Source organism: Schistocerca serialis, chromosome 9 (assembly GCF_023864345.2).
Source record: "Schistocerca serialis cubense isolate TAMUIC-IGC-003099 chromosome 9, iqSchSeri2.2, whole genome shotgun sequence".
In the NCBI taxonomy this organism is placed as follows: domain Eukaryota; kingdom Metazoa; phylum Arthropoda; class Insecta; order Orthoptera; family Acrididae; genus Schistocerca; species Schistocerca serialis.
In genome coordinates, this window is record NC_064646.1 from 82763506 (window position 1) to 82785629 (window position 22124).

Genomic DNA, 22124 nt, shown 5'->3' on the forward strand with positions numbered 1-22124 from the left:
AATCAAAATGCCATGCCCTTACAACACAAATTTTATTTAGGACTTATAGAAGAAATGATCTTAACGATCAATAACATTGATTTTGATACAATTAGAATAGGAACATTGCCCCCGTTTAGTAACTTCTGGGTGTCTCGCAACCGCTGCTCCAACGCACACCTTGTCCAACGATATGTCCCATCCGTCAGCTCTTACACCTTTCGCAAACTTTCCATTAACGCAGCGGCTGCATAAACTCTTCATGTATGGGCCCACGTGAGACACGTTACACAGACTTCTGTCTGCTTTGTGTCACGCAGTCGACTGGCGCTGCGTTTTCCACACTAGATCAGGTTCCTTCCTTTTCCGTGCGTCTGTTCGCTCTTTCAACAACCACCGATTTTCCTCCTTCAGTGTCTCCCCATTCCACAGATAAACCCTCTCTCCTCCTCAGAGAAGTTCCACTCACATAGACATGGTAGTCCGGCCAGCCCAGATCGACTATACTCCGATCCACACACGATGGCGGTTCACGCAGCTCGACACACACGGGGGGGGGGGGGGGGGGGGGGAGACGACGACTCCATTGTTGCCGGTACAAGCAACGGTTGCGGTAAGCGCATTCACTTGCTCTGCGCTTCAAGAAAGTGTGTATACTGCAAATTATGTCTCTTGCTTGCTTGTGCAGAATTTGTCGCTTCCTCCTCCATAAGCTGTGACAACTCGCAACAAATGAAATAAAAATTAACTAAATCACGCTACGATCACTAGCAATGCTCGCAGTGGCTACGACACTCATAGTAGTGCGCTGAGAATAGTACAAATCGCTAATTGGTTGTCGGTGAATGCGTGACGTAAATGCGCTGAACAAACCTAAACTTGACCACTATCGTTCGTGACTCCAACTATAGTGCCCACGTAAATCATCGTGCCCTCACAGTACAAGATGTACAGTAACTTATGACTGTCGACGTTAGTCTAACAGGCATTTTGTTAGCAATATGGCGAGCCCAGAGGCATAGAGACTGTCATTTCTCCTCACACAAAACTTTAACAGATCTGCTGTAATTGAGAATCCCCCTTACACATTGTCCAGTGGCTTCCGAGTGTTATTGCAGACATGCAGATATAGCGTCTTCAGTTTAACAGATTTTTGAAGCGAAATGGGTAGTTAATAGTCTAAAATAGCCTTAACACAGGCACACAGATTCAAAGAAGACGAATAAGTCGAAAATTTAAAAAAAAATGCATTGCCCAAAAGAAAGGAAGCACCCTCAATGATTGTCTTCAGCGACACCATGGTGCATACTGAGGGGTTGTAGTGTAGTAATTCAATTGTCACGGTCATCAGCCATTAGATGTCGCCCAGGAGATCCGAATGAACAGCCTCTGTTTCGAATCCTCAGGCAGTAGGTTAAAGTTGCGTTAGTTGTACTACAGCCTGAGTCGTACTGCAGTAATGTCTGATTCCGCGTTTGGAAAATACGACATCAAGTGGTTTAAAACTGAGCTAAATAGTCGTACGAGTAGATAAAAACAAGTGAGCAGAACACTGGCTATCGTGACGGAAAAATAATTAACCAGTGAGTTTGTTTGACTGCTTTTATTACATTCTGTCACTCAGTTGTAAGCAACTTCAGAAACGGATTTGATAATAAAGTAATTTTTCTGTACCATGTCTATATTCGTAGTACTTTGCCATTCATTTAAGCGTAATGAAATGGCAGAAAATTTTGAGGTTATGTCTGGCGTACTGTTTTGAAACGTAAAAGGTCTCACTGCCTAAGTCGTACCTGTGGAGAATTCGTTCATGGAAATTGCATACCAACTAAAAACTGTTTCTTTCAGCTGAGGTTCAATCCCGGGTCCGGCCATCCTGATTTAGGTTTTCCGTGATTTCCCTAAATCACTCCAGGCAAATGCTGGGATGGTTCCTCTAAAAGGGCACGCCGACTTCCTTCCCCATCCTTTCCTAATCCGATGAGACCGATGACCACGCTGTCTGGTCTCCTTCCCCAAACAACCACCCCCCCCCCCTTTCAGCTGATCAACATAACGAAGAAAGCGTACAATGAGTGGAAGCAGGAGGATATGGACGAAGCCTTACTGAAACATAGGAATGGTGAAATTGGATTTAATGAAGCATGTATATAGAAGATATAATATACCAAAGCCTACATAGCGTCGCCATTTGAAGGGTTTAAATAAGATATCAAAGTGTGGAAGACCTATTGATATGACAACAGAGGTGAAAGATGAATTAGCACAACATGTAATTAATTCAGAGTCCAGGTTCTTCGGACTAACTACACCCGAATTAAGATTCAAATGGTTCAAATGGCTCTGAGCACTATGGGACGTAACATCTAAGGTCATCAGTACCCTAGAACTTAGAACTACTTAAACCTAACTAACCTAAGGACATCACACACATCTATGTCCGAGGCAGGATTCGAACCTGCGACCGTAGCGATCGCGCGATCGAGACTGAAGCGCCTGGAACCGCTCGGCCGCACCGGCCGGCTCCGAATTAAGGAAACTTGCCTACAAATTTGCTTCACTTCAATAAAGAAAACAATATAGGCGGTAAAAAACGGTATTACAGGTTTACGAAAGTTCACCCCACTTTGTCCTTGCGAGTTCCCGAAGGCATGAATGAAGGGGTTTGGAGCAACCCCTCCCCGCCCCCCCTTCCTTGTAATAAACCATCAGAAATGTCTCAGTTTTTATGCATTGAGTCAGTAGATGGTGGTATACAGTATGCACAGTATAAATGGCCATATTTTCCACCCACGTTTTGCGATAATTAAATCAGACCCTCCTTGAATTGACTCAGTGAACTGTCGTCTAAGAATTCTTCGTATCTCTTATGTGGAGATGCTCTAGTAGTTTTATACCCCCGTGCTATCGGATTCTGAAAGTGCAATACAACTGTCATTGTTTTACGTAATGAAGCAGGAAGAAGTTTTTTTGTGCAACTAGTTTTTACGTGGGATTCCATTATGATGCGTTTATTTAAGAAATGCCGTAAGATGAACTTGTTCACACTGATTGTAAGCTGACTATTAATGGTAGGAGAGCAATAACTACCACGTAAGTAGATCGAAAGGCAGCCTACTGGCAACTGTCGACTATGGCGCACAGTCTGTAACGTGAGCATACGATCGGTATAATATATAAGTACATCTTTGGTTATGCCAAAATTATTCTTTTATTAATTAATATCAACAGTGCCTCGCATTGTAAAATTACTGAAAGATATTTTTTATGATCCGTAGAATCCTCCTTATGTCTGAACGCCAAAAGGCAACTCTTGTTAGCAAATATTTATTAATAACAGTTACTTGATTCACGCCAGAATAAATGTACTTTCCCTACGTGAATCTGAAACTGACTTCATAAACGCAACCAAACGCTATGCACAGTGATAAAATGAATATTTAAATACTTAACGTAACAGGAACGCAGGAGTTGCGATATAAAAATAACATTGAGAAGAAAGACCGCGCACTGAAGACAAGTTTACAAATCTACTGTACAGTTGTAACCAAACTGACGTTGTTCCGAGTGCCACAGTACAGGCTTTATACATCGCAGGAAGCTGCAATGTCGTAAGTTTGTTCACTAATCGGTGCGCTCGCGTGTTTCCACCACCTCCCAGCAGCTGAAAATATGGCGCTGAAAGCAGTCAGAATGAGAAATCTTTCAAATGATAGAGCACAGCAATCAGTCGTCCTTTTCTGTCAGGTTTTATTAGGCAAATCTAGATTTGGGCTAGTGCCTAGCCGTTATCGAGGCACTGTTTCATAGTACCAATACATGTCCTACTACCGGTACGTCAGTCTCCTGTTGTTCGGACTTCTGTGACAGAATCTAGATTTCCCTAATAAAACCTGAAAGAAGAGGACGACTGATTGCTGTGCACCATCATTTGAAGGTCATATCACAGTAGTTCAGTGCACCCACATTCCTAATGGAGGTAACTTTATGAGAATGTGATATGATTGATATTTCGTCGTTAGTAAGCTGTTTGTGGCTTGGCGACATGTGTGATTTCTTTTGCGAAGTGACTGTTTTTTTAAAGGCTCATAAGGGCGAAGCTTTCCGTACGAAACGTAATGGGTATTGCGAAGGAAGACCGCGCACTGCTGGAAAAGTTGGTTTAGCAGAATGGCAGCAATGGCAGCGCTGCATCAGGAGAATTTCGCGGACTAGAACACCTGCGGAGAGGCCCCATGTCAACAAATGGGCTACAGAATATGGTCAAGACACTTGAAGAAACATGTGAATTATTAGGTGGTGCAGCACGGTGATAGAGGCGACCCGTTCCCACGGCACACATGGAGATAGATGACATGTGCCAGGGGAATATTGGTTGGACGGTCGAGGGACATTTTACTCAGCACAGTGCTTTGAATGCACAGAACTGTCGCATATGGGCCTGTACCCTGCATCTGCGATTGCACTCATCTTATGCGATTATTTCGTGTGGTTTCATACACATCTTCATTCTCAGACCGGTTTTCTTCGTCGATATGACACCTCCCGGATCTGTTTGATGGTCAGTGACATCTGAACCTTGCAACGGACTTCTTGTACAGTCTGTGATTCCAGCTTTGGAAGATGTCACTTGTCAGGTGAAAGATTTCTTCGAGAAACCTCCTTAACAACTGCGTCATGTCTAGGCAATTTCAAGACGTGTGATCTTCCAACTCCCCCGATCTAATTCCATGTGAATTCTGGTTGTGCGATATCCCTAAGATCATCTCTATCATGGATGCATCCGGACTCTTTCTGATCTGAAGAATAGCATATGATAAGGTATCACTCTGATACAAAAAAAAATGGTTCAAATGGCTCTGAGCACTATTGGACTTAACATCTGAGGTCATCAGTCCCCTAGAACTTAGAACTACTTAAACCTGACTAACCTAAGGACATCACAGCCCTGCAGCCAGGCGACTAGCGCGAGTTTTGGTGTTCTCGTAAAGATAAGTCATTTTAGATTATAAAACATATAGATTAGTACTGATTACGTGGTAAATAGGTGTATTAGTGTGCCTTTTAAGTGTACCATTAAAGGTTTCATTTTTCTTTACGTAATATAGCAGAAAACGCGAAAAGACCGTACAGTCGTATTTTTTGATTACGTTCTGCTGCAGCAAATCTATAGAATTTCGTTTAGTTGTTCCTTGCTCTCTCCAGCAATTTAACTTAGCGTACCTCTTCATTATTTAACTAGCATTTCTGAAAAGTAGCGTAAAGTTGTTGTTTCAGAAACTTTGCACTTTTGTTTTTGTTTACACACAGTTGTGTATAGGCCAAATTTGTGTAACCATATTTTCGTGTTTATCTGTAATTTAACTGACTTATTCTTAATAAACTATTACGTTTATCATGAGTAAAAAGTGCTTGACTTGCCGTAGAATTGTTAGGTCGGGACTTTCGTGTGATGGGTGCTGTAGTTTTTTCCATGTGGGTGACTGTAGTGGCGTGGGAATAGGAGAAGCAAATGAGACCCATCAGAGGTTTTGTAGGAGTTGTAGTAGAGATAGGAAAATGCTAGAACAGGAGCCCTTCAGGCTGAGTTAGACAAGGCCAGGGGAGATCTTGACAGGTTAAGGAGGGAGAAGGGTAAAGAGGGGTGGGAAGTGGCAACGGGCAACAGGAGGAACACAGCTTCGAGGTGAATGTGGAAAATAGATTTGACCTGTTGCTTCAGTTAGAAGCTGGTGAGCCTCAAGCAGTTGCAGGTGTAGACAGGGCACAACAAACGTTCAGCAGCAAATTGAAAAGTAAGAATGTAGGGAAATCAGTAAAGAGAAAGAAAGTGTTGTTGTTAGGTAGCCCCCATGGAAGAGGTGTTGGCCAACTTTTGCAGGATGAACTAGGATCAGAATGCCACGTCACCAATTTTTTTTTAAACCTAGTGCTGGTCTGGAGCAGGTGACAGAGGATTTAGGATCACTTTGCAAATATTTCATTAAGGAAGACACCGTGGTTATTGTGGGTGGGGCAGGTAACAGTATTGACAGAGATCCTGGGTGCAGTATAGAGTGTGACCTTGCGAAGATTGCATCAGCATCGAAGCATACTAGTGTTGAGTTTGTATCTGTTCTTGGGCGCCATTACCGACCTCATTTGAACTCTTCTGTCAAGAGAGTTAATTTGGAGTTGGAATGGCTGCTTATGTCGGGGGCAGGATCACACATTGATGTGGTTCCTGTTGATTCTCTCATGGCCTTCACCTCAACAGGAAGGGGAAGGGCAAACTGGTTGGGGAAATAGCAGGAAAGTTAAAGGGTGGAGGCACTGTCATGAGTGGTAAAATACCAGTGGTTATAGGGTTAAGAAAAGACCCTTTTTAGGGTAGGGGGGACAGAAAGAAAGCAAATTTTAAGAGAGGTTAGAACTGAGACAAACCTTCAGTTTGAGAAATAAATCAAAAAAACATAATTACAGCTTATTACATCAGCATAAAAAGCTATTGGTTAAGAATTTTCAACAGTCAGCAGATATTTTAACTCTACCCAATTTTAACTCAGTCAATGTGAAATGTCAGCTATCTTTATTGCATCAAAATATTCGAGGACTGAGAAATAAAATTAATGAATTAACTATCTGCATAGATGAATTAGAGTCCTGGAACCCAGCTGACATAATCTGCCTCTCTGAACATCATGTAACGACTGGTATAGGAGCTTTTAAGTGTTACAGGGTTTAGGTTAGCATCACACTTTTGTAGATCAGAAATGGAGAAAGGAGGAGTACCCACATTCATCAGGAACTGTCATAAATTTAAGAATATAGACATTCATAAATTTTGCCTAGAACAGCATATGGACGCATGTGCAACAGCATTACAATTTCACAAAAAATCCTTCGTAATATTAAGTGTATATCGAGCACCTGCAGGTAACTTTAATCTGTTTGTAAACCACCTTGAAGCTGTACTGGCCCATTTAACAACCAAAAACAAAGAAATGGTGATTGCTGGTGATTTCAATGTAGATTTCCTTAAAGACTCTCCCAATAATAACTTATTTGAGTTAGTAAGTAAAGTTCCCCACTAGGGTAGCCACTTGCTCACAAACAGCCATTGATAATATATTTATAGAAAAGTCCAGTGAACAAAATTATATTAAAAAACCAATAGTCAATGACCTCTCAGACCATGACATGCAGTTCCTTCTGTTAAATGTTAATACTGAACAGGATGTAAAATCTGTTAAATCTGAGCTCAAGAGGGTAATCAATAAGCCAAAAATTGATTATTTTAGGACACTCCTCAGAGACATTCACTAGACTGATGTTACAGTGCTCATGGCATGAATGAAAAATATAACAATTTTGCTAATAAAGTGCTTACCTTATTCAAACACTGTTTTCCCCCAAAACTTACCAAGGTTAGAGCAAAGTCTACAAAGAAGCCATGGATTACTCAAGGAATAGGGGTATCTTGTAAAACAAAAAGAAAACTGTATCTGTCAATCCAAAACAGTTCCAATGTTGATGCAATATCACATTACAAGAAATACTGCAAAATATTAAAGACTGTAATACAGATGTCAAAGCAAATATATTACAAGGAGAAGATAGTCATATCAGATAACAAAATAAAGACAATATGGGATATAGTGAAGTAGGAGACCGGTAGAACCAGACATGAAGAGGAACAAATAGCATTAACAGTAAATGATACATTGGTGACAGATGTGTATAGTGTTGCAGAACTTTTTAACAAACATTTTATAACTGTTACTGAAAAGATGGGGTTGTCAAGTTCGGTAGATGCTGCTATGGAATACCTCAGACCAGACATTTCAAGTAACTTCCATAATATGAATTTGACCCTCACTACCACAACAGAAATAATTTCCATCATAAAATCCTTAAAATCAAAAACATCTAGTGGGTATGATGAAATATCAACAAAGTTAATTAAAGAATGTGATTCTGAGCTAAGTAACATATTAAGCTATCTGTGTAACCAGTCGTTTATCAGTGGAATATTTCCTGAATGGCTGAAATATGCTGAAGTTAAGCCACTGTTTAAGAAGGGAGATAAAGAAATAGCATCAAATTTCCGTCCAATTTCACTGTTGACAGCATTCTCAAAAATTTTCGAAAAAGTAATGTACAGTCGGCTTTATAACCATCTTATCTCAAATAACATACTGTCAAAGTCACAGTTTGGATTTCTAAAAGGTTCTGATATTGAGAAGGCTATCTACACTTACAGTGAAAATGTGCTTAATTCATTAGACAAAAAATTGCAGGCAACTGGTATATTTTGTGCTCTGTCAAAGGCATTTGACTGTGTAAATCACAATATCCTTTTATGTAAATTAGAATATTATAGTGTAACAGGAAATGCTGCAAAATTGTTCAAATCTTATATCTCTGGCGGGAAACAAAGGGTGTTATTAGGAAAGAGACATGTATCAAGCTATCAGGCATCATCCAACTGGGAACTAATTACATTTGGGATCCCACAAGGTTCCATTTTGGGGTCCTTATTTTTTCTTGTGTATATCAATGACCTTTCATCAGTAACATTACCAGATGCCAAGTTCGTTTAGTTTGCCAATGATACAAACATTGCAGTAAATAGCAAATCAAGTGTAGTCTTAGAAAGATCAGCTAATAAAATATTTGTGGATATTAATCATTGGTTCCTAGCCAATTCTTTGTCACTAAACTTTGAAAAACACACCACATGCAGTTCAGAACTTGTAAGGGGTGTCCCACGAGTATCTGTCTAACATACGATGACAAGAAGATAGAAGAAGTGGAAAGTGTTAAATTCTTGGGATTACAGCTTGATAATAAATTCAACTGGGAGGACCACACCACAGAACTGCTGAAGTGTCTTAACAAATCTCTGTTTGCAATGCGAATTGTGCCAGACATAGGGGATATAAAAATGAAAAAGCTAGCATACTATGCTTACTTTCAATCCATAATGTCATATGGGATTATTTTTTGGGGTAATTCATCAAGCCAAGCTAAAGTTTTCCGGGCACAAAAACGTGCAGTAAGAGTTATATGTGGTGTGAACTCAAGAACATCCTGCAGAAGCCTGTTTATGGAACTAGGGATACTAACTACTGCTTCCCAATATGTTTATTCCTTAATGAAATTTGCCAGTAAAAATATATCACTTTCTCAAACCAACAGCTCAATTCATGGAATCAATACTAGAAATAAGAATGATCTTCACAAGGATTTAAAGTCACTTAATCTTGTACAAAAAGGTGTGCATTATTCAGGAACACACATTTTCGATAACTTGCCAACAGCCATAAAAAGCTTAACAACCAATGAAATTCAGTTTAAGAGAAGCCTAAAGAATTTATTGGCGGCCAACTCCTTCTACTCCATTGATAAATTTCTCAGTAAAACCAACTTATATATATATATATAATATAACTTCTGCACAATTTCAGTGCAGTAATGTGTTCATTGTAAATTTGTAAATGTGTGTGTGTGTAAGTACAATCTAACTTCTGCACCATTTCAGTGCAGCAATGTGTTCATTGTAAATATGTATTATAGTAGTTGTATTACATGTTTATTACCTTATAAATAAAAACTTTTTTGTTTTAAATTCAGTGCATTAGTGTTTGTAAAATGACTCATTCATATAGTGTTCATTAAAAAATGACGATCATTCCACTTGGGACCTGTGGAATGGTACATTAGCTTATTTGTTTTAGTTGTAAATATTTGTCACGTATTGTCGTTTTTCTGATATTTTCCACATCCTGGAGGACCTCCTCATTACGGATCAATTGGAATGAAAGTAAATCTAATCTAATCTAATCATGCCCGAGGCAGGATTCGAACCTGCGACCGTAGTGGTCGCGCGGTTCCAGACTGAAGCGCTTAGAACCGCTCGGCCACACCGGCCGGCCATTCTGATACCCTACGAGCAACTGTCGACTATGCCGTGTTGTGGATGCAGCATTTTGCTGAATGAGGAGAGGACGTGTTTACATGCTGTAACTTGGGACCGTGTCTTAATAAACATTCCAGAACCACCTTTATCATGTGTTTGATCGTTCTTTCCCATTTCCTGCACTCACACAGCGTACTGACTGCTTACAGAGCTATATTTTCACCTGGCCAAAGTGGAAATATTCTATGCAGCACACTCCACATATTACCTAGGATGTTTCAGCGTCCTGCGATGTACAGCCCGCAAAGCAGCCCTCTGTACACCATCAATTTAATTATAAACACTGCGTGATGCTCCACACTGCGGTTCGAATACGGGAAAGAGGCATATCGGCCACAGCCGAGAATAAACTAGACTAGGTAGGAGTGGCCTGAGAAAAGTCCCAGAAAATCGTTGCGCTACTTAGCACTTCAGAACGGTGTGTCAGACGCATGTGCTCACAAAGCTGTCCACAAACTCGAAATCTTGCAAAAGCGTACACTGTTTCTTGATGTCACTACAGAAGCTGGCCATTTCAGTCTGCGCATGATGAAGAATAAGACACCGTGACGCCATGATGAAGCATGGCTGCGCTTATATGGGTACATAAAATCACATATCGATCGACGTTTCAGTTGTGAGAAGTCTTCATCAGTCAGTGTACATCAACAGCTTTTACGTGATATGATAACTGGAGTATGGTCTGCAACGAGAAGTATTCGACTAAACCGTAACTTGAGAAAAGTATGTGACTAATGAATACCACACATGCAGTTCAGTTGAAGGGGAATGCATGTCTCTAAAAGGGCCACACACAGAAGCTGGACGGACAGACATAGGCACGAGTATTGTAACTGCGAAGAAACCTAGGCTTCTCAAAAGGAATATTTAACTGATCGACGAAAAATGTAAGTATAAAAAAGTTCAGGCCTATCAGCTGATTGTGGTAAGGACTATGGGACCAAACTGCTGAGGTCATCGGTCCACTGGCTTACACACTATTTAATATAAGTTAAACTAACTTACGTTAAGGACAACACACACACCCATGCCCGAGGGAGGACTCGAACCTCCGACGGGGGAAGCCGCGCGAACCGTGACAAGAAGCCCAAGACCACACGGCTACCCCGCGCGGCTACGAGCCTGGGTATTTTCACATTGGCCTCTCAAAATATATATATATATATATATATATATATATATATATATATATATATATATATATATATATATATATATGCCTTACTGTCATTTCTTGTTAAAATATTAGCTTATTCCCATGAATAAGCAGGTTTCACTCAGTTAATATTCGGCAGAAATCAAACCTGCATTTAGATCGCACTTCCTTAACTCTTGTGCAGAAGGTGTGCATTATACTGCTGCAACCATTTTAGATAAGCTACCAGTAGAAATCAAAAATCTTAGCTGTATTCCAAGAGCTTTCTAATCGAAACAAAGAGTTTCCTCATGGGTCACTGCTATTTTGTCGAGGATTTCCTTGAAAAATTAAGCTGATTCTTGTTGTATTGTTGGTTACGTTTACTTAAACTAATGGTTTTGCTTTTCTCGGTTTCATAAACATTTTACTTTTATCTGTTATTACTTTTATGTTGTAATTTCATGTACTGACACGTCCAAGGCCTTGGAGATTTGCTCTTCAATTTGGTCCTACGGAACTTGACGTGTAAATAAATAAAATAAATGCGTAAAAAGACGTCGCAAAATTACGTGTAGAGCATATTTCATTAACAGGCGACACTATAGAGATATTCGTATCTCTTGTGAAAGTGAAGCTTCTTGTTATCCCATAAAACGCTGCGTATAAAACCAGTCAGTTAGGTTCCGTGCAAACCAAACTTTATCATTTCGCGCGAAGAAAAGACAGGCGTTCGTGCAGTCGATGAATACTGTGATACATTCGTATATAACAATGCCAGTCATAAGTACCAGTGGATTATTGTTTCCTCAGCTTTATATCTGTCTTCAGGAACATTGAGGTAAACTGGAATGAAAAATGAAACAAAAAAGTCATGTTTGCTTAATGCTGCAATCGACGTAGAAAAAGATTGGAAAAATGGGAAAGAATAATTTTCAATGTTACATCCGAAACGTCTTCTTACCATATGCAGAAAATAATTCATCCCTTTTGTTGAACTCCTTGTCTGGACACAACGACACCTCCGTTTTTATGAGGACGAAGAAAGACTATTTTTATAATTCGCATTCCACCCGGAAAAATTTTTCAGTAGTCTAAAGCATCTTTCATAAAATTGGCAGCCAATGATTTGAGACATTTTGGTGTGGTTTAGGTGCTTAAAATTCGTGAGTGAGCACTTTGGACTTGTCACACGGCTGCGCCCGCTTATTCGCCAACTAACGCGCTAGGCAGGAAGGGCTGTACAAACAGCAGTTGTAAGTTCTTCGTGTGCCAGTATGAGTAATTTCAACGTTTTTTAAATGGATACTTACAGTGCGCCTTAGCAGCTAACATTTTGACATTGTATATCTTTCGATGTATTCGTCCTGTGCAAAAACTTTAAGGATAAGTTTGGAAACGTCTAATTGGACCATTCCCTTGTTAGAAGCAAATAGAGGGCTCATGTTGATACCTTCACCTGTTCTGGAACTCATACAGAATACCTGGAACGCTATCGGTTCGCAAGGCCACGTCTCGCTGCTCGTATCGTTACAGAACGATTTTCTATCTAGGGGGGATTTGGAGGCGAAATATCCGTCGAAATCATATTTCGAGCGCAATAATTTCCATCTGACGTGTGGTTGGGGTGGAACGTCGTATAAGTGATACAACAAACAGAGGTTCCACCATTCTGAATAAAGAATCTCTTCGTCCATTACACTCCCAGTCGCTCCATCACATCTTACAGCTGGAATTCCTCCAGCACTGTAGGCAGCAAACTGGGGTGCCTGAGAAACTAGAGACAAAATTCTGTTTTGTCCTACTCCTGTGAGCTCGGTAATCTCGGAGGCATTTAACTCCTTAAAAAAGAATCTCAAAATTGACACTGCCAAGTGTTGGATGCGATATTCCTGCTTGAATGTACTGAAACTTTCAATATAAGACATTCTGCTGCATAACTCGTAATACGTGCTTCATAATGTCAGGAGTTTCACATTAACAATTCACCGCCGCTGTTTTGGCGGCTTTTACTGCACGTAAAACGTTATGGTCCCTTCAGAACGACCCGCGTCATTATTCTCTGTTATGCTGAAATTATGTGACTGAGAGACAGGCCACGTGTGGAGAAATTGCGAGCTTTGTGATAGTCACCAGTTGCGAGAAAAGCTGTTCTCCTCTCTGCTTTTCAACAGCCGCTGTACTCGTTTTTATATTTCGATACTTGCTTCTTTAGAAATGCACTTACTCGTAAGCAGCCCAATATACTGAGCAGATATCCTTTTCAGGAAACTGTAATAACATTCCACGTAATTCTGATGTGTACAGAAGACATACGGCTCGCGGTGTGTTGTCACAGCAGTCAGCTAACACCATCTCGCTAATGCTGGGCATTGATCTGGTGCGTCGTGGTACCCTAATATGGAGCGTCGCAAAACTATAGACTCGAATGTGGTGACAGCATCGATCGGTCGTGCTAAAATTTTGCTGTGTATAAATAAGGTTCGGTAGACTCTCAGCCTGCTGGAAGTTTGATTTGTTGAGAGAAGTTAATCAATATGATAGGATAAATTCGAGGGTAGGCAGTATCCCAAAATATTTAAAAATACACTGACTACAGTTTAGATACAATCATAAGCAATATTCGCCGGCCGGTGTGGCCGTGCGGTTCTAGGCGCTTCAGTCTGGAGCCGAGCGACCGCTACGGTCGCAGGTTCGAATCCTGCCTCGGGCATGGATGTGTGTGATGTCCTTAGGTTAGTTAGGTTTAATTAGTTCTAAATTCTAGGCGACTGATGACCTCAGAAGTTAAGTCGCATAGTGCTCAGAGCCATTTGAACCATAAGCAATATTCAAAGGAAAAATGGTCAGAGAAATGATAGGAACGGTCATTCGAAGGAATGGACATACGCCCTATTCTGAATGGTTTCCGAGATGGAACACATTTAGGGTACATTGCTATTTATGGAACTCCTAGCCTTACACACAATGGGTTCGAATCATATTTAACAAACAGAGAGCAAAACGTTTTGCCGAACAATTCAAACAATGTTCAGATAATACGGGGATGCGGCCAGGTGACGTCGTCTCGAGGTGCGCGCCCTGTAATTTTCAAGGCGAAATTGTAGCTAGTAAGGGCTTTAAAACTTCGGTTTGCAGAGCAATTCAGGAAAGATAACACACACACACACACACACACACACACACACACACACACACACACGCACACACACACACACAGACACAAACACAAACACTGAACACTAGCGCCATCATACAAATAAAGAAGACTGACGTCAGAAGTTATCGACAGTGAACATTAATAACCAATGGGTGAGGTAGCCTTAACTCTGTCCCTCTGTTTTTTGACAAGGAAGGGAGCAGGATTCCACACATGATTTGAACAGAAACCTCCGTCTCTATTTATCGGGTTACTTGTTAATTTAATCTCAACTGCTTCCTTAATAACACTACCCCAACAGCTAGAAGTGCTTGCCACAATCTCCATGTTGTTATATTCCTTAGAATGACCGCTGCCAAGATAGTTTTCTGCAATAGCAGATTTACACGGCTGTTTTAGGCGTGTGTGACGCTTATGCTCAGTACACTGGTATCCCACGGTCTAGATCATCTGACCAATATACGAAACGCCACAATGGGAAAGTTTCTGGTAGTCACCTGCCATACGCAAACCAAGACCGTAGTTTACAGAACCTAAAAAGACCTTCACCTTAGATGGTCCTGTTGGGAATGCTACCTGCGTAAAGTAGAAAGGCCAGTAGACTTTGGTGACACCTCGATATTATCATCACTCATTTGGTGCACAGTTGGTACATAGCGCTGACAACATCTGATCTGTCTTCCATTATAAGCGTTCTGACCGAAGATGACCATGGGCTAACATGGTTGTCAAACTCTCAAGGTCTTCAACGGCATGGGTCCTGTGAACGAAGGTACGAAGAACTCCTTCACGCTGAGCCGGATGGTGACAACTATCAGCTTGTAGATGGTAAGTCAGTGTGAGTAGGTTTCCTATAAACAGCATGCCACATTGTACCATCAGACTTCCTCTTGACCAACACATCAAGGAAGGGAAGGCAGCCAGCCTTTTCTAACTCCATCGTGAAATAAATATTCAGGTGAGGTGGATTCAAGTGCCCTCAAAGCCATGAGGCCAAACAATAGTTCATATCGTCTACATATCTGAAAAACAAACAGGTTTCACAGCCGCCAACTCAACGTTCTTGGAAGTCTTTCACAAACTAATTGGCAATAATGGGTGACAACTGGCTTCCTATCACAGCTCCATCTGTCTGCTCATAGCGTTGGTCATTGAATTAAAAGTCTGTGGAAGCCAACGCATGCCGAAATAGGTTGGTTAATTCAACACCAATCGTAGCGAGGTGGCGCAGTGGTTAGCACACTGGAGTCGCTGTTGGGTGGACGACGGTTCGATCCCGCGTCGGCCATCCTGATTTAGGTTTTCCGTGATTTCCCTAAATCGCTCCAGGAAAATTCCGGGGTGGTTCCTTTGAAAGGGCACGGCGGACTTCCTTCCCCGTCCTTCCCTAATCCGACGAGACCGATGACCTCGCTGTTCGGTCTCTTCCCCCAAACAAGCCAATCCAATCCTTAATCAACCGTAAGGAATCAGACAGAGGAACACTAGTGAAGACAGGGACCATATCAAAACTTACTACAATATCAGTCATTCAACTGCGTTTCCTCTTATTGACGTAAGAAATCCGCCGAGCTCTTACTGTAATGCTCACATCGACTTAATAGTACGCTCAACAAAGTAGCAAGGTGTTTTGCTACAAGATACGTCGGAGCACCAACGTTACAATCAGCGTAAGAGCAATCACTTTCTAGTGGTCCTTCTGAAGGCCATATAACAATAACAGCTCACTAAGAATTAAGGTTCTTGATGTTCTCCAACAAGGTCCTTTTCTTCATAGGGCTGTTAGTCTTCCGCTCTCTTTGTGGAGTCAGCACCGATCCTGCGATACATTGAATCAGACAGTAAACACTGCATCTTCTGAAAGTAATCCAGCTTTCCCAAGTTCATCACAACTATGACATTGTCCTTGACCGCCTGCGGATTATTATCCCGATCAACTCTAAGTGAACGTAAAGCAGCACTCTCAGCTGCTGTTACACTGCCGGAAGGTTTTTCAATTCTGAAGATTAGTTGTTGCAACAGTGCATATGGAGTACTTGAACTGGTTACATTTAAAGGCCAACAGCACAAGCGGTTCTGTAGTACCAGGTATCGACCCACGCCAAAACACCCAAATTAGTATTTGGTGTAGCCTTCAGGGCGACAATGTAGGCGCTGACTCCAGCATCCAGTCGATCGTACAGATGGAGGACCTTTCGTGGGATACGTTATGCCACTCCTGCTCGAACTGTACATGTCATGTTACGTTAACCGGGGACCTAGAAACGACGGAGAGGCCCCGTCTCCACCGCAGCCGCAGTGGTCCGCAGCCCCACGACGGCTACCGCAGTCCACTTCACCCCTACGCCGCCCCACACCGAACCCAGGGTTATTGTGCGGTTCGGCCCCAGGTGGACCCAGCAGGGAACGTCTCACACCAGACGAGTGTAACGTTTGCATGGTAGAGTAATGGTGGTGTACGCGTATGTGGAGAACTTGTTTGCGCAGCAATCACCGACATAGTGCAGCTGAGGCGGAATAAGGGGAACCAGCCCGCATTTGCCGAGGCAAATAGAAAACCGCCTAAAAACCATCCACAGACTGGCCGGCTCACCGATTCTCGACACAAATCCGCCGGGCGGATTCGTGCCGAGGACTGGCGCTCCTTCCTGCCAGGAAAGCCGTGCATGAGACCGCACGGCCAACCGGGCGGGCCACTGTACATGTAGTTGCGTAAGAGTTGTTGGTTGACGAGTCGCACTTCTCGTCTCATCATATCCAAACGTGCTTAACTGGAGATCGTTACAGCCAGGGAAGTTGCTGCACGTGTTTCAGGACACGTTGAGTTTTATGGGTACCTTGGGGGCCAGCACTATCCTGTCGGAACAAAACATTCGCTTCCTTTTTTACAAACTACTAGCTTGCTGGAATCATTGTAGGTCAGCAACTTCTGTTAATCAGTAAAACTGGAAACAGTCCAAAGTTACAAATTTAACTTTTTTTATTTACTCGATGACTAGCTTCGGAAAGGGGCCCACTAACAAATCATCGTAACACATAGTCAAAATGGTATTTCCGAAAATTCAAAATCCATGTCGAAATCTTATACACATTCTGAAGTGCCAACGAACAGTTATAGCGCATATAGAGTTATCTGCATGCGCCGTAACTCTTCGTCTGCACTTAATAGCACATATACATTTTTGGTATGATTTTGCATTTTCGGAAATATCATTCTGACTATCTCTTACGATGACCTGAAAATGGGTACCGGCATAAAACTTGGCATCGAGTAAACGAAGAAAATAAAACAAAAAGTGAAGTTTTCAACTTTCGCTGGTTTTACGTTGTACTGACATCTCTTTCATGTTGCACCAAAGGCATAAGAACGAGTCTAACAACGTTCTGCACGCAGGAGCGCTGTGTAGCGTCCCTTCCTGAAACATCAAAGATGGACGAAAGTTGTAGCTTGTTGCATCCCAGATCATAAAGCCTGTATTAGGACCAGATTGTCTTGAACGAATGCAGTCTACGAGACAGTGTTCATCAGATCTACGCGTACACGCAAACGACTATCACTTGCGTGCTTTCATTGCTGAAGATCGCGGCGAGTCATTCCATCTTCCAAATGATCCTGTGACGGCACAGTTCGAGCAGGGCACGCCGGTGCTGTGGCCTCAGCGGAAGACGGGCAAGAGGTGTGCGTGCTCATAGTCCCAGTACTAATAAGCTACTCGCAGCAGTTCGTGTTGACACTTCGGGGCTCACAGGCCTTCTTATCTGCGCTGTGGTAGCCGTACCACCTGCCACTGCTACCCTTACAATGGGACGATCCTAGCGGGCGTCTATGCTGCGTGGACATCCAGAAGCTCGTCTATGGATGTGACAGTGTCCACCTGGTGACTGATTCCAGCATCATTGCACAACTCACGCAGCACGTCCAACTCGTGTGGCAGTTCTCCGAAAGGACCATCCCGCTACTCGGAAGGCCACAGTTTCACCTGTTTCAGACTTGTTCAGTTGGCAGTAGGAAGCACATGTGTAATATTAGAACAAATAAGCCATCGGTCACAAATATTAAGTCAAAAATGACCAGGTTTCGACGTTACTATGAGCGTCTGTAGTGTCCCTTTTGCAATATTCACCCTTATCGAGGTGAAACATAAATAAAAAATGACTGTATGTGACCGAAAATGAACTGCAAACATCGATTTATCTGCGAAAGGGAATAACAATAACAGTAAAAATATGCAATATAGAGCGATAGATGCAGAAAAGACATTATTTTTAGTGTATGAGATTATAATGTGTAAGTAATTACAAGAAGTATTATCATCTTTGTAAGAGTATAAAACACAATGCAATGTTCATTCTTCTGTCTAGTCTGTTTTGTTCTGTTCGTTCTGGTGTTAGCTGGAATAACGTACGCAAGCTATTGTGCTGCGCTTGCATTTGTTTCTGTCGTAACGTAATTGCAAATATTTAATGGTGTAAACTGTGTCCTTGTAAGAATATATTAGTATAAAGTGATCTCCGTGTGTTATTTCAAGAACCTACACCACATTTATCTTATGAAAAGAATATTTAATGAAAATTATTTAGCATGTTTCCAGCTGCTGCGGAGCGAGTACCAGTGATCTCTGATTGTTAACAATTAGCCGCCATTACGCGGTACATTTAAAAATATTTTTTCACAGCACAATGTCTGATAGCCGGAGCGGAAGAAATTATGTAAAAATATTCAGTGAGATTAATTTAAGTAATCCAGTGAAATAATTTTATTAAAACTTGTCTATTTTCTATGACAGTGAACTGGAGCTGAGTAATACTACGCTATTGCATTTACAGTAATTTGTAGGGAGCCTGGCGCTCGATAAAACCAGATATAATACGTAATTGGCAACCTACGAAATTCATTATTTTGCTTATTATATCTCTTTCGTATTTTTTTTGAAAGCTAAAAAAAACTCCACTAAAAATCAGTAACAGATCACGATAAATCAAAGGACAAACAAATTTACTAGGAGAGTGTTTCCTCTAAATAAATAGTTACATTACTTTTTTAAGAGATATAATACGTCGTCTTCAGAATTAGACTAACTGTTCTAAAACATATTAGGTATATAATACATTAATAAAAGTTTGTGCTGACTGGAAAGAGATGCAGCACTTACAAGTCACATTTTAAAAAAGATCTAAGCCGGAAAGGCGACGTCATGAATAGTTGTAAATAAGATGGCGAGCCGCTAAGGGCTGCTCGTACTTGAATGAACAAGGGTTGCAACAAGACTGAGGTGCCCACGTTAGAAAATGTGGGCAAGTAAACATGGTGTTGCTACGAGCGCCATCTAGTAGCCGCAGAAACAACTAGGCTACTGTACATTCAAAATTAGACACATGAAATTGTGATGCAGCTGCTTCAGGCATAACGTAAGCACTAATAATAATAGGATGAAGTTACATATTTATCTGCTTTAAACAGAGATACGAGGGCTATCCACAAAGAACATTACGTTTCGGAATTAAAAATAAATAAAGTATTGGAAATTGTTGTAATTATATACAGATGAAAGCCACACTTAAATATTACTTTTCTACATAGTTGCCATTTAAATTAAGGCACTTATCCCTAGCGATGGACGAGCTTGGAAATTCCTTCGTTGTAAAATTCGGCCGCCTGCGCCTTCAACCACGTGGTTAGCTCTTTTGGGACGGAAAAGGTGTGATTTTTGTGGATTTCCTGGAAAGAGGCACTACAATAAACTCTCGAAGATATTGGTAAACTCTGCACAACCTCAGAAGAGCAATACAAAACAAGCGCAGGGGAAAGTTGGGCTCAAAGATCTTGCTGATTCACGACAACGCCCGGGCCCACACGGGAAATGCCACTCGTGAAGTTCTCGAATCTTTTAAGTGGGAGTTGTTTCCTCATCCGCCGTACAGTCCCGACCTGGCACCGAGCGACTTTCACTTATTCCCAGCAATGAAGAAGTGGTTGGCTATGCAGCGTTTTGATGACGACGCACAGCTTCGAGAAGAGGTAACACACGTGGTTGAAGGCGCAGGCGGCCGAACTTTACGACGAAGGAATTTCCAAGCTCGTCCATCGCTACGATAAGTGCCTTAATTTAAATGGCAACTATGTAGAAAAGTAGTATTTAAGTGTGGCTTTCATCTGTATATAATTAAAAAAAATTCCAATATTTTATTTATTTTTAATTCCAAAACGTAAAGTACTTTGTGGATAGCCCTCGTACATTTTGTAACGTAAAAAAACGTCAGTTATGACATACAACAAATAAGCACTAATAATAATAGGATGAAGTTACATATTTTCCTGTTTTAAACAGAGATACATTTTGTACCGTAAAAAAACGTCAGTTTTGACATACAACAAAACAGCAAAGATGTAACAGGAAAACAACATTTCGGTAAATTGCATGAGGAAATCTGAATCAAAGATCAAGCAGTGGCTTTATACAGTCGAAAAAGTTTTTATTTCGCAGCTGCAGCTGTTAGTTGAGAATGAGGCCATCATGACGAGAGAGATGTTTGAAAATCTCCAATTCCTCTAAAATATCTAACCTACGCCCCTTCTTTTCGGTATGCAGAATATTGTTATCGCCTATGGCTTTAGGCACGTGTCCAGTAATTAAGAGACGATCGGCAAAGGATGAATTTAGGAGACTGGTGCCGTTCTTTCTCAAAAGATGTTCTTTATATCTGATGGTGAAACCACGTCCAGTTTGCCCTATATAATAGGAGGACCAGGTATCGCAGATGATCTTATAACTCCAGAACTTTCTGTAGGGGAGCGAATGGATTTAAAATTATGAATGAAGTTTCTCTTCAGATTATTATTAGTAGAGAAGGCAACTTTGCAGTTGTATTTGTTGCAAAGCGTGTGCTGAATCTGATACGAAATGGGTCCTATGAAAGGAATAGAAAAACGTTTTTTTTTTTTTTGGTTAATTTCAGTGCATGAGGTGTTGAGCGTGGTAGTTCTTGCAGTTTTCTTTTTTAGGATATCGTCCACTATGTTAGGCGTATATTCATTATTGACTTCTATGGTTTTAAGTAAATTAATCTCCTCATTAAACTTTTCTGTTGAAAGTGGTATAGAGGTGGCTCGGTGGACGGCAGAGTGAAGAAAGGCCATTTTTTGAGACTGTGGATGAAAAGAGGAAGCAGGCACGATTTGGTCAGTAACGCTTCTTTTCGAAAAATATTGTAAGTGATGTTATTGTCTTCTATTGTAAGCGTCAAGTCTAAATAATGTAATTGGCGGTTTTCGTTTTCGAGTTCAATAGAGAAAGAAATTTTTTCATGAAGGTCGTTAAAAAGTTTAAATATATGATCAATTCAATTCTGTTCTTCCGCGGCATGTTTACCTGCTTGTTTCACGCGTTTGCACCACACTGAACCTTCTGACGGTGAGCATTCCCTGTTAAACGGTACACATAGATGGCGCTCTTGTATCTGTATCACAATGCTCTCTGTTGACGGCTGACGTTGGAACCAGTAACAGTGCAACTACCATATCCCGGGTGGTGTATGCCGTAATCGGATCAAAATCTAGAGATATTTAATTCCAGGGGCATTACTTTTCTTTCCGCAGTGCATGTCACGCTTGGGAGGTGGTGCCATAGTCAGCATATGACAAGCCTCCCTTTTAAAGTGAAAGGTAAGAAATTTTAGTGACTTGGGAGAAAAAAAAAAATCACAAAGTGAGTCCCACAGGGCTCCACTCCTATTCCTATGGTAGTAAGACATCGAGAACAAAAAAAGGATGAAAGTAACGAGGTAGGTTGGGCTATAATAAAACGGTAGAGAGATCGAGTTTGTAACGTAGATACGTGCGTGCCATTACTCGGAAAACAAATGTGAATCAAAAGTGTCCTGTGTGGTAA

The 22124-nt window shown here is 41.3% G+C and overlaps 1 protein-coding gene across 1 annotated transcript in view; it reads right to left on the reverse strand.

Annotated features, from left to right (window-relative positions):
- LOC126419825 (serine protease inhibitor I/II-like) overlaps nucleotides 1-22124 on the reverse strand; it is a 104555-nt gene that overhangs the window by 39839 nt on the left and 42592 nt on the right. The window lies entirely within an intron of this gene.